Consider the following 12,560-nt stretch of genomic DNA (forward strand, 5'->3'; position numbering starts at 1 on the left):
TCTCCTCCCTGCTGGTGTCAAGCGCGTGTTTGTTTTCGCTCATCCTTCAGCCTTTTTCTCCACGTTTGCTGCTCGCCCTGCTTTCGTCCCCTGCTCCCGCTCCTGTCTTCCTCCTTCTATCTCCATCTGAATCTTCCTCCCGCTCCTCTTCTCCTCTCTCTCTCCCCGCGCGCCGTCCTCCACCCCCTTTTTCCTCCAGCCGCCTCTTCCTTCTCTCTCCTGCCAAGTCAAACCAGGCCATCGGGCCTTTGAGGACCTGAAAGTCATTTAACTCCTGGTAGATAATAAGTCTTAGAATATAGCTCCTCTCAGATAATAAGCTTTATCACTTGATTGCTCCGCATGCTCCCTACTGTCTTTAGATTCATGTCCAGGGACCTACTCAGGCGAATCACACTATTTCCTCCCTGGCAAGTCAAATTAACACTGTGTGTGTGTGTGTGTGTGTGTGTGTGTGTGTGTGTGTGTGTGTGTGTGTGTGTGTGTGGGGGGGGGGATCAGCATCAGCTCATATTAGGAAACCCGAGACTGCTGAGGGTGCAAAATAAAATCAAAACAGCAAAGGTTACTATCCAGTAGTGAACGGGTCTAATTGTTGGGACCAGTTCAACAGTTATGCTTCAACTGCTCACAAGAGGAACATTAACCTCTTTACTTAACCTCATGCTGACTTTTCATTTTGATCAGTGGCCGCCGCCTCTTCACCTGTCGTCTCTCCTTTCATGCTCTGCATTATTGAAGCTCTGGGTGATTATTGGCTGGCACCTGTTGATATATATAAGTGAAATGAGAGGGTTTAGCTTCTCTGGGGTCATGAATTGATTATCAGTAGATCTAATCCACCAGCAGAAGATTCAGATTTGCGTGCAAACTGAATAGTAATGCTTCGGATGGTGCAGGGGAGCTGGTGATGCATTAAAAGACCTGCATCCCGCCTTGGAAGGTTCGCTGACGCATTTGGATGCATGGGAAATTAAAGTGAGATGTAACTGAGGCTCAAACATCACGGAGGACTTTCATGAGAAAAATAACCACACGGAACCCCCCCCCCCCCCCCCCCCCCCCCCCCCCGAGTTAATGAAGGCACCACTCTTCTGCGTAGCCGCTTCGTTTTTAACTAAGCCGGGCGTCCCCTGCAGAAAGGACAACAGTGTTTAATAATCTGAGAGCAAGTGAAGTCACGGCTAATAACGATGACCTCAGATTTGCATGTGATCAGCTGTGGGAAATGTTGTGCAGGTTGAGAAAGCAGACGTTTAATGAGCACATCACTCACTCTCTCTCGCTCGCCCTCTCTCTCTCGCTCGTGGTGTCTCCTCTCATTCACGTCAACCCTCCCGCCGCCGAACCTCTGCGATATGAGGCAGAGCAGCAATAAGTCCGGCTTCCTCTGGGTTCTGTGATGTCATCTGTTAGAGCCGGCGTCATTATGTGCTTTATGAACTAAATCGCGCCACGCTGTGCTGGGGTGGCACATATCAATTTACGCAGCGCTTCCAATAATTAACAGATTGGGGTTTTTTGCCGGTATCAATCCAAGCATGCCGCCGTATCATTTTGAATGTAGTCTGCTGTAGCCTCACATGTTCCATTACTGAATCCCTGTCACACTGCCTCCTTTAGCGCTTCCTCCCTCATCTGAGGAGAAAATGCTTTAACATTTTGCAATTTTTCAATGAAATGCAACTCTCTATAATACAGTAATTAATTTCGTAGGTATAACGTGCACGTATCTGAACCTCGCCAGGCGTTAGACGGCTCGGGTGCAGGTACCGTACAGCAGCTCGCTGCTCCGACTCTCACACCAGCCGCGCTTGACGTTGAGAGCGGAGCCGTGCGGCACAGGGCTGTGAATGTTCTCGCCACATTTGAGGCTATTTGTAGAGATGGCTGCTGTCATCAGAAATATCAACAGGCTGAAGACAAGTGCCGTTTCACAGCTCTGGTAGGTGGAGGTGTGGAACGGCGAGGGGCGACGCGGAACTCCGCTCCTCGGCCGCCGCCTGCTCAATTAGCAATTTATCATTTTGTGCAGGCGGCGCTGTAAATCCGCCGAGTGCGTTTGTGCAGTAAAGCTTTCTAAATACGCAATGTGCAAATATGCGTGTCCTCCGGTATTGATCTGTACAATAACAAGATGGGAATGGAGAACTATTTATCCCTTTATTTGTTCCTCCATCTTCCAGAGTTTTTCTTACTCTCGCAGCTGCAACACGTTTCACCCTCAGACAGCTACAGTTACACACTTTGCTGGGCGACTCACACGTTTACTCCTCTAATGATACTTGTCGGAAAACAATAATATTCTGGGAGATAAAACGTCTGGACAGCTGGTTAAAGGTGTAAACGACTGGCTTCGTTTGGACGAGTTATGATACTGCATACGACAGTCACACACAAGTAGCTTGTAACGTTGTATAGTACAGTTGTTAAATTGCTTTTTTCACAGAATACAGCATTAATGCACAAATAAGAATATTCATGTGGCCACAGGTGTTATGAATTTATTTCTCATCGAGAGCTGATGATTCATTGTTTTGACAAGAAAAACACAAGGTCAGCTGCAAAGAGTAAAAGTACTATTTTTTGTTTTTATTTTCTATTACTAATCACTCACTAGACTAAATCTAAAAGTGTGAAGCAGGTCTTTCACCTCCAGCTGAGAGGTCCCCACGACAACAGCAATAAACCAGTGTGTCCACGTAACACAATACATGCAGAGAAAAAAAGGAGAGAGAGAGAGAGAAAGAGAGAGAGAGAGAGAGAGAGAGAGAGAGAGAGAGAGGACAAAACAGAAATGATTCATCATGTCTCAAAAATTTATAGGCATCTTTATTTGACTTAGACGCAGGGTGAAAGCATGGACCTGGCCCTGAGCTCTGTAGCTAAGCAAACACTTCTCCACAGAGAGAGGGAGACGACAAAAGGAAGAAAGAGACAGAGCCGACGGAGGGAGCAGGAAAGATGGAAGGTAAGAGGAGGAAAAGAGGATGAAAAGGAATTGAGACGTGAGTGAGAGAGCGCACTCACAGGCTGGAGCGAGTGGGCAAGGAGGGAGGGAGGGGGCGAGGAGGAGGAGGATGAGGAGCAGAGGAAGGCGGGATGGAGGTAGCTGAGGGAGGAGAGGAGGGAGACTTGACCCAGATTGGGAGTCTAACGGCGGCGGCAGCAGCAGCAGCTGAGTGAGGTGAATGTTTAATACCGCCAACCATTTGCACGCTGACGCCACACACACATCCATCCACCCCCACAGACACTGTTGCCTGGGCCTCTTGTTGCTGGAGTTCAGCTCGGGCCTGTTGAATTACTGCATATAATATAAAGCCGCGACAGGATTATCTCTGTAGCCCCGAATATAAAACAGCTGGACCGTGCAGGACTTACGGGCGATGCCTCCGCCACTTAGAAGCCCCGGCCGCGACCCCCCCCCCCCAAAAACGGCAGCGTTACAGTGCGTCCAAACGCAAACTGTGTGATCACAGGCTGCATTCTGCTGGTCCCGCCGTCGCTCGCCTCTGCAGCATCGCTTTGTGGTCATGGGTGGATGAGAACAGGCGTTTTCACCCCCGCAGTGGAGCAAATGGCAGCACAGTCAACTTCGAGACACGCTCGAGCCTGATTTGCTGTCTTTATTAAAGCTTTAGTAAAGTTTACATTGAACAGTGGACACTTTTCATTTTGTGGGATTTTCTGAAGGTGTGGGATCAAATTGGATTCTAAGTGGCGGTGGTTTCAGACAGAGTCAGGCTCTTTTTCCCCAGCGAGCAGCGTGACAGCGGTCATTGAGTGTATTATTTACACCTGTGTGTTTCCCACCTGATGCTAAAACAAGTCCGCTGCCACGTGTTTGGTGGTGAGCAGCACCATTATAACAAAACAGAGGAGTTGCGCTGTAACAACCATCAAAGCTAAAACTCAAAGTATGGACATGTAGCTCTAAACAAAGATGATCTGATTTCAGTCTCACTTTTTAAAGTAAAGTGTAGGAGCTACTGATATGCAGAAAATACTGGTCCATGAACTGGTCCCATTTACTCACCCTGAACTGGTAACAGGGAATCTGGGTCCTGTGTGTCTGCAGCTGCAGTACTTAACCTGAATACATACAGTAGCATGTTCCTATCCTATATAAGCCCAGAGGCTCCTATTTATACGATCCCGTGACTAAAGCTAAAGCTGCAAAAGTAAGGCATGAACTCCAAACTGTTACTGCAGCTCTCACCGTCCATCGATCGCTTTATAAGTAATCAAACCTGAATGCAATGTTTCTCTAAAGGGTTAATGTTAAGGTCAATCAAATGGTGTGTGAGAGCATGGAAAACAGAAGGAAATGGTAATAAAGGGCCACACACAGGCACAGGCACACACACACACACACACACACACACACACACACACACACACACACACACACACACACACACACACACACACACACACACACACACACACACACACACACACACACACACACACACGTGCAGCAATCTCACATTACTAACTAAGCAGAAATTAGTGTGAAGTCAAAGCTGCTCCCTCTCTCTCTGTTCTTTTCTTTGTCGCCCTGCTTCCTTCTGCCTCTCTGTGTTTGCCTTGTTTCAGAAGTCAGCATTCTTGTTCATGTTTTCAGCTCCAGTGACTCACCCTTCTCTATCTGCGTGTGTGTGTGTTTCAGGCTGCTATTTCAGCACTTTGCAGCGCTATCGATTCAAACCAGCCTGGAGGGGAAAACCGGGCCCCTTACAGCCACACACACACACACACACACACACACACACACACACACACACACACACACACACACACACTATATTCTACAGAAAATTGAAAAGACAGGCGAGCACTAACATCTCAAAACACATCAAAAATAATACAAAGTAACGTGCTACACGACGGACTTCACCAACATGTGACTGTGTAGCTTGTGTGTGTTCGGTTGGCAAACATGTGCACTGTACGACTGCGTGACCTTCACTTACAGTACTATAGACCCTGCAGGGAGAGACACAGACCAGAGGAGTAAAGCACATGCAGGCTGATGACTCAATGCCACAGCACGTCTGTACTGCAGAGAAGACAGAACCAGTATCTGTGTTGTGCAAGGTTAAACAATTGTTGTATATCTGTTTGTGTATTTGTGCGTGATGACTGTGAAGGGCCATTTGCATGTGTTAACAGGCGGGATGTGATCCGCATGCGTGTGGGTGGTCCATTTACCTAAATCATGTGTTCTTCAACTACAGTACCGGCGTGCTTGTCGTGTGGACAGCAAACACATCACCGTGAGCCAGGACCGTGTGTGTGCGTTTGCTTTTCCAGTCAAGGTCACCCACACAAACAAACAAACAAACAAACACGCACACAGTCTCTGGACACACTCTGACAGTCACCTGTTTGTATGTTGCATTTATGCATGTGTATTTGCACGCACACACGCACACACACACACACACACACACACACACACACACACACACACACACACACACACACACACACACACCCTCCAGTGTTTGAGTGAAGGATACGCAGCAGGTGGGGGGTCAAACCAACGGGGCCACATCGCACATCCCAGCGTGGCGTACTCCTCCGCCACTGACCTCTGCTGAAAATAGAACCAGGAAGTAGTTATTTCAGTATCTAATTTCCACTCGCACCGGGGGTAGACCACAATTAGCGCGACATCTCTGTCCGTCTGACTGCCTCCTACCGGCTCCACGAGCAGCTCACTCATCCCTGAGAGTGAAAATAAATGACTTCCGCGCGTTTGCTCCGCTCTGAAACAAGCTTCATTATGATCCTTAACTCTGTTCTCGAATGTTATCATGTGCACGAGAAGCAAACAGGAAGTCGGGAGATTCAAAGAGGATGCACCTGGTCTGTTTTTAGCACGTAGCACCTCCGTGCTCAGGCAGCTAACATGACATATTACTGCTGCAAGACCAGCACCTGTATCCAAGGTCAAAGACGTTTATATGAAGTTTGGCTTTAATTCTTCCCCAGCTCCTCTCAGTTAAAGTCATCCTCACACTTCTGTCTCATTCTACTGGTGTTGCCTCCACCATCCAGCTTTTTCGGTCTTTTTTTCACGCCCTTCCTCTGCTCCTCGCTCCGTGCCTGTTTTCCTAGCGCTTGGCAGGGGTTCTGTCTCTCCTGCAGTCTGAGTGAGAGTGTCGCCGTCTCCATGTGCGGTGCACTCCACCACAGTGGGTGCTTGGGCTTCTGCACATTCATGCAAATATGTCACGTGTGATGGTTGCGCTTTAGCAAACGGTGACCCACCAGAACAGCGCTCGCTGCTGGAATCAATCATTTTGTCACATTTTATGATAAAGTACCAGGAAAAAATGCTTCATTTACAATATATAACGTGGAAGTACACAAACAGGTGAGGGGCAAAGTGAACGTGTGGTACAGGACATTAAATGAACAAGCCTTGTTTTAACATCTTTAAACTTCCTGGAGGATGGATTGTAAATGCATGCAGGAGTTTCAGGAAACCAGTGGTTTCGGCCGTCAGAGCCTCTGCACATAATGGACAGAGAATAGGCTCAGTTCTGCAGCGAGTATCTGAGGATTACTCAAATCACTGCAGCAAGTGATGGATTCAAAACCGCCTCGCAAATGAATGGCTGCCGCTAATCTGCCTGCGACTGCGCGCACGCGGTCAAGTGTGTATTCATTATGTAGCGCCGTGATAAAACCAGCGCACGGCAGGCGTAAGATGGGATCACAGACTAGATGGCTGCCGCTAATCTGAGCTTCAGCCGCTTTAGTTAGCCTCATCCCCTCGCTGCGCGTGCGTCCGGAGGCCGATCGCCGCGTCCGCGCGTTCACGCCGACTCCCGCTCAAAGTTCCTCCGCGGACAAACGTCCAGATCTCCACAGCGGCGGATGCAGCGCCGCGATGGAGACGGTGACATCACCGGAGACGCGCCTAATTGTTTTCTCTCGCGCGCTAATTGTAAAACAATTACAAGCCATTTCTCATTTCCTCGCTGGTGGAAAGCTGAAGAAAAAATAGACAGCGTAAATTCTGTTTTTGTTATTGGATTGAGTCGCTTGCCAAACTGATTATTTCCCTGCGACTGTGTGGTATATAGCGCCTGATAAAACGCTGACGAGCAGTGACGACCAACGTTTTCATTCCTCTTCGCGATGTGCTGACACGCGCATTCATTTGTGGTGTACAGTATTATGCACCTCCTGGTTATTACTGACTATAGTGATACACAGGTACTCAACAATATCCTTCTTTCTCTGCGAGACAGCACTCGGCGCCGCGTGTGATTAGCTGTTTTTGGGCCCCTGCCATGAGGGAAGTTGGGCTTTTTGAAGCCCATCGGGCCCGATTCTGTAAACTCTCGTCTCCGCTGACTCAATTAACCCGTAGACGGGCACTGCACGGCTGCAGTCTTCAAGTGGGCGTGCATGTAAATATTCACACAGTGTAAACAAGAGGAAACTCCTGCAGCAAGGAGGCAGTAACTACCGTGTGCTGTAATAACTACAGTCCATCCATTCGTCCATAAACATCGTACAGATTTAGGGACTTTAAACGCAACCCTTCTCCATACATTGGCATTGTATTGGTCCTCAGTGTCCACACTATCACATCTATTGATTCATTACCACTCCCCATTGTTACTGGAAACAAAACCTCCCATTATCAATGAGGCAAATATTGGCCTTGAGCCAAGACATGCAAACAAATGCAGATACTAGGAGTTCTCACGTCGCCTCCAGGCTCCCTGCTCTGGTTGTCACTGTTTGTCTGTTATTTGCTGGGAACCTCTGAGACTTCGGCTTTAACACAAGAAGCCCAAGTTCAGCTCCTGCACGCGTCTTTGTTCCTGTCAGTCTTTGCCACCCACCAGCTCTCCGTGTCTCTATCTCCTCCTCATCATCTTTCCGTTTTTATCTCCTTCATATCGCGGAGATCTCCCTCCTTCCCCGGCTCCAGCGTCCTGTCTCTGGCTGCGTCGCTGCTCTAGGACACAGATAATTAATCTCTGAGCCCTTCTACATGTTTACATCTCGTGCGCGCGTGTTTGTGTGTTAGCGTGCCGCTCTCGTGTCGGCGACGCGCCTGTGTGTGTGACTTGCTAATTTGATTAACGGGTGTAAACTGTTAAGCTAACGGTAATGACTACCAAGCAGTCTGCCGCTGCAGCCAGTGGGCTTCAAACTGATTACTATCATCATGAAGATAAACCCATGCAGCATCGCGTGTGTGTGCGTGTGTGCGTGTGTGTGTGTGTGTGTGTGTGTGTGTGTGTGTGTGTGTGTTTCACTGATGCTTAAAGTGAAACAATGACAGTAAACACACTATCACTAATAACACAGACTCCCTCTGGAACCACAAATGCTATTAGACACAAGTGTGATGTCCCCGTTTTGTGTTTAAAGTAATTAAAGGTAAAACAGATACTGGGCTGATTTATTATGTTTTTATTTATCCACCAGGTGCAGGTTAAAGCTGTGATATCTCACATTTTACACAGCTGTACCCGCCTTCTGGTTCAGCGGAGGTACTCTGGGCCTCTGGTCAGCGCCTCTCATTTCAGATGCACTAGTTGTGCGTTTCCCACCTTACCTCTCCTCTAAGAAGGTTTTGTGGTGTCACTCTACGTTCCAATTTTCGCTAAACATCACTGAATTGAACTTAATAAAAGCGAATTGTTGCTGCAGCAGAAGGGTTTGCATCAATAACCTACTTACTTCCTCTAACGTGTTCCTCAGTATGGTCTTGTGTTCCCCTTAAGGCTACCTGCAGCGTTTACATTCTCACTACGCACAAACACCGGCGAGGAAAGCTCACAAATAGAGACGCTAATAAACAGAGAACACACACACGCACACACACACACACACACACAAACACGCCAGCACTCACACAGCGGCAAAATTCAACTGGGAGGCTGCTCCCTTGCCTTGCCTGAAGAGGGAGAAGCTTATTATGGAGCCTTATTGAAGGCTTCAAAGAGTTTAAATTAGGGTGGAGAGGAGGGATTAGGAGACGAGTGAGAGAAAGAGGAAGGGAGAAGAAAGGACAGCGACAGAGGGAAGGAGGGAGAGGAGGAAGAAAAGAGGTTCAAGTACAAAGAGTGTTTAAGATGAGAGAAAGGGGATGTGGGGAGGTTAAGGGGGGAGAGAGGAGTGATGGAGGAGGCATGAGGGAGGAGAGAGACGAACGGGAGGAGGTGAGTCAAAGAGTTTGCTGGCTCATGCTGATCTTACACTAGGCGATGTTTGAAGTGATTTCAGAGTTTATTTCCAAGTGGGAGTCACAACACTCAGTAGGAGTAAAACTCAGTCGCAGCAGCTTTAATAAAGTCTTTCCTCGTAATGACTGTTGTGACAAAATCACAAGCATTAAACTGCGGGGAGCGCGTGGCTGCAGGTGCAAAGGCGAGCGGCGTCTGTGGTTATGATTAAAAACAGTGGCCGCTCGCTGCGGTTGCCTCTCCCAGCGTCCCACGGCGATCTCACAGTGTCCATCAAACACCAGCGGGTCACCCTTACTGTACCGTCAGCTCTGATCTGTGTGAGGCTTCACAAAATAATTAAAACCTTTCCCGTTCTACATTACGCTGAGACTGGATGTACTTTAATTCTGCAGCATCAACCCTCGAGGCACAGCCAAACATCTCACGTAGCTCAATAACGACACGACTCATTGAACATTACACTGAGTTTGTATCGGACAGGGTAACAATATAATTCTCTGACATGAATCACTGGCAGCAAAAAGGCGAAATGGTGACAGTTTGTGGAGGAAGCGAAGACAAACGGTCCTGTGACAAGACGGGAGAGAGGAAGAGCTCGCGGCGATGATTCGACCTAGAGGGATGGAGGGAGGCCGTCAAGGATGCTGAGCATGGAGCGGAGGGGAGAGACCAGGACGAGAGAGCAAGAGCAGAGAGAGGGGAGAAGATCAGAGGGAAAGGGGGAGAGAACGGGGGAGACGCAGAGAGAGCAGGAGCAGAGAGGGGGAGCCTCAGAGGGACAGAGAGAGGCTGTCAAGGTCGCTAAACAAGCAGCAGAGACGAGGACCTAAAGGGATTGGCTGCAGCGCTGAGCAGCAGTGACCCGTTAGTCATGGTCGCACACACGAACACACAAACGGGGAGCAAGTGGCAAAACAGATACGACAAAGATCTAAAGGGCGAGCGCTGGAGGAGGAACAGAGGAGCGAAGGAGGGGACGCCAAAGACGCGCAACGTGACGGGCCTGAACTTGGACCGTGACCCACACGGAACCATGACATCAAACCGGCGACACGCTCCCTTGAAATGTGGTCCACGTCAGCTGCAAACCACTCAAATGAAATTTAATGAGCTCATCTCTCCTCCTCCTCCGAGCGCACCCAATTTGGGTCAATTCACTTCGCCTGAGCGTCTTGTTGTTTTTCCTAAATGCGCCACCAAAACAGCGAACACCGCTAGGAAGCAGAGACGACGGTCTGTCAGTGTGTGTGTGTGTGTGTGTGTGTGTGTGTGTGTGGGGGGGGGGGGGGGGGGGGGGGGAGACATACATGGCATCACCTGTATGTGTGTGTGTGTGTGTGTGTGTGTGTGTGTGTCTGTGTGTGTATGTTTGTGTGTGTGTGTGTGTATGCGCGCGTGCGCCTTAGGCCTCAGTGACAAAGTCAGCCGCCGAGTTTGGAATCATTTTCCAAGCGCGGCTCGGATCGGGAAGCGACGCAGCTGCGTCCCACGCGCGCAGCAGCAGCTGCAGACCTTCTAGGCGAACACGCGTCGCTCCTGTACACGGCGAGGGAGAAGGCGTCACCTGTAACCAGCAAGCCAGAAGCAGCGCGAGCATGTGATCCACAGTCAACAGGCCACAGGAGCTGAACTCACTGTGAAGGTTAAGGAGCTGAAGTCACTCCACAGAGCTCTGCGCACTGTGCTGTGAACAGCAGCGCTTTTTAATATTAGAAATGCATGTTTTTTTCCCCCAAATTTATGGAAATTCAGTGTCCTTGTTTGGTTTTTCCACCCAAACGAGCTCCATTTCGCAACAGCACCAGCAGCTCTGAACCAGAAAACGGGCCCACAGCCTTGGAAAATGCGCTTTATTCCAGGCACTGTACATCTAATTGATTTATTTACACTAAAAAAGCAGTTGCCAATTTCTGCTGAATGTTTCATGTTGTGTCTTCTGTAGTCTGCTCTTTGAGGACTTGGCAGCACTGTCATCTTTCTTATCATCGTCCCTGTTGGCAGAATGAATCAAATTGTTATGAAACAGGATTGGCAGCTCCGCGATGACCAGAAATAACACGGCGACTTTGAAGCTGATTGTGGGAATGAAGCATCACTAAGGAAGCTGACTTACATACAGTGCATGCGTTGTTCTAATGCATTTAAGACAAATACGCCTTCCTCTCCTCATCCTACTTTCTCCGGGTCTATTTGTCGCTGACGTGCAAACCCCCCCCCCCCACACACACACACGCATACACACAGATTTGAGGGTGACTATCAGGAGCGTTATCACTGCATTGCAGACTATTAAACATTGATGTGTTGTTATTGTAACAGCAGCAATCTGGATCATCCAGGCTGAATGACCCAAAATAAAAACACTGTGGCTTACAACAACACCAATTCTCTGATAAACAACTGTTTTGTCTGCAGTGAACAATTAGAGAACGCTTTGCTGCTGGGACCCATTTTGGTGCAAGATAATCTTTCTGGGAAGTTATTGTTGTTGTTTTTTTTTTTTAGAGGCTTTTTTTTGGGGGCGAAGCGCTTTCGAATAGCTGCGATCCGCGCGCAAAGGCAGTAAATGGGACTTGAAGGATTACCTGACTGCTCTGCACGCACCTGAACAGCCGCCGCTTCTTCTGGAGAGACGGGCAAACGCGGCGGCTGTGCCTCTCGCTCGCTGAGTCGCCGGCTGAGTCAGCACTTTTCAACACACAGCCTGCGTTGTCTTCCAGCGGTTTGTGAACAAGGCTCCAGATTCACCATGATCTTAAAGGCTTTAATGCAAACTAAAAAAGGAGGAAACAGACAAATTCTCTCCGCACTTTTTCTTTATCTTCTTCTTTTGCTGGTGACACAACATAGTCCATTTACTCTAAGATTGCATTTTAAACATGCACAGTCTCAGGAGGACGGACGACAAACAAGCAGACGTTGGACTAGAGGAGCTAGACGGAGGGGGAGTCAGGTTCCATCAACAGGTGTCCGCACGCATCACAGGAACCACTGAGAAATAAAGGGACTCGACAAACAAGTTCAAGTCAACATGTGTGAATGTCTCTCTATAGTGGATTTAGGGAATTACTGGCTTCCATGGTGACTAATAGACAGACAGAAAGGTCGCTTGAATCCAGATGAGACCTGCGCCCCCTATCTCTGTCACTTTCCCTCTCTCTCTCTCTCAATATGTGCGTGTCAGCAGCTCACTCAGGCAGGATAATTCAGCTCTCACTCAGCGGGTAAGGACTGCTATCCAGTCAGTCTGTCACAACATTTGTTCCACATTTAAATTAGACCGCTGCAATAGGACGATTGCCTATAGATTTGCGGAGGAGCGGCGAGAGG

The 12,560-nt window shown here is 48.6% G+C and overlaps 1 long non-coding RNA gene across 4 annotated transcripts in view; it reads right to left on the reverse strand.

Annotated features, from left to right (window-relative positions):
* The window catches only part of LOC114842547 (uncharacterized), a 93,203-nt gene that overhangs the window by 32,172 nt on the left and 48,471 nt on the right, over positions 1-12,560 (reverse strand). For 2 of the 4 annotated variants that reach the window (XR_008692844.1, XR_008692843.1), the window contains 2 exons: positions 11,835-12,004; positions 11,066-11,221 (listed from right to left, as the gene is read on the reverse strand). The exons of 1 other annotated variant lie outside the window; for it this stretch is intronic. This is a non-coding gene — a long non-coding RNA (uncharacterized LOC114842547). Of the gene's footprint in view, positions 1-11,065; positions 11,222-11,815; positions 12,005-12,560 lie in introns of those variants that run through there. One more of the 4 variants, XR_008692846.1, reaches the window with a different exon arrangement.

Source organism: Betta splendens, chromosome 16 (genome assembly GCF_900634795.4).
Source record: "Betta splendens chromosome 16, fBetSpl5.4, whole genome shotgun sequence".
Taxonomy (NCBI): Eukaryota; Metazoa; Chordata; class Actinopteri; order Anabantiformes; family Osphronemidae; genus Betta; species Betta splendens.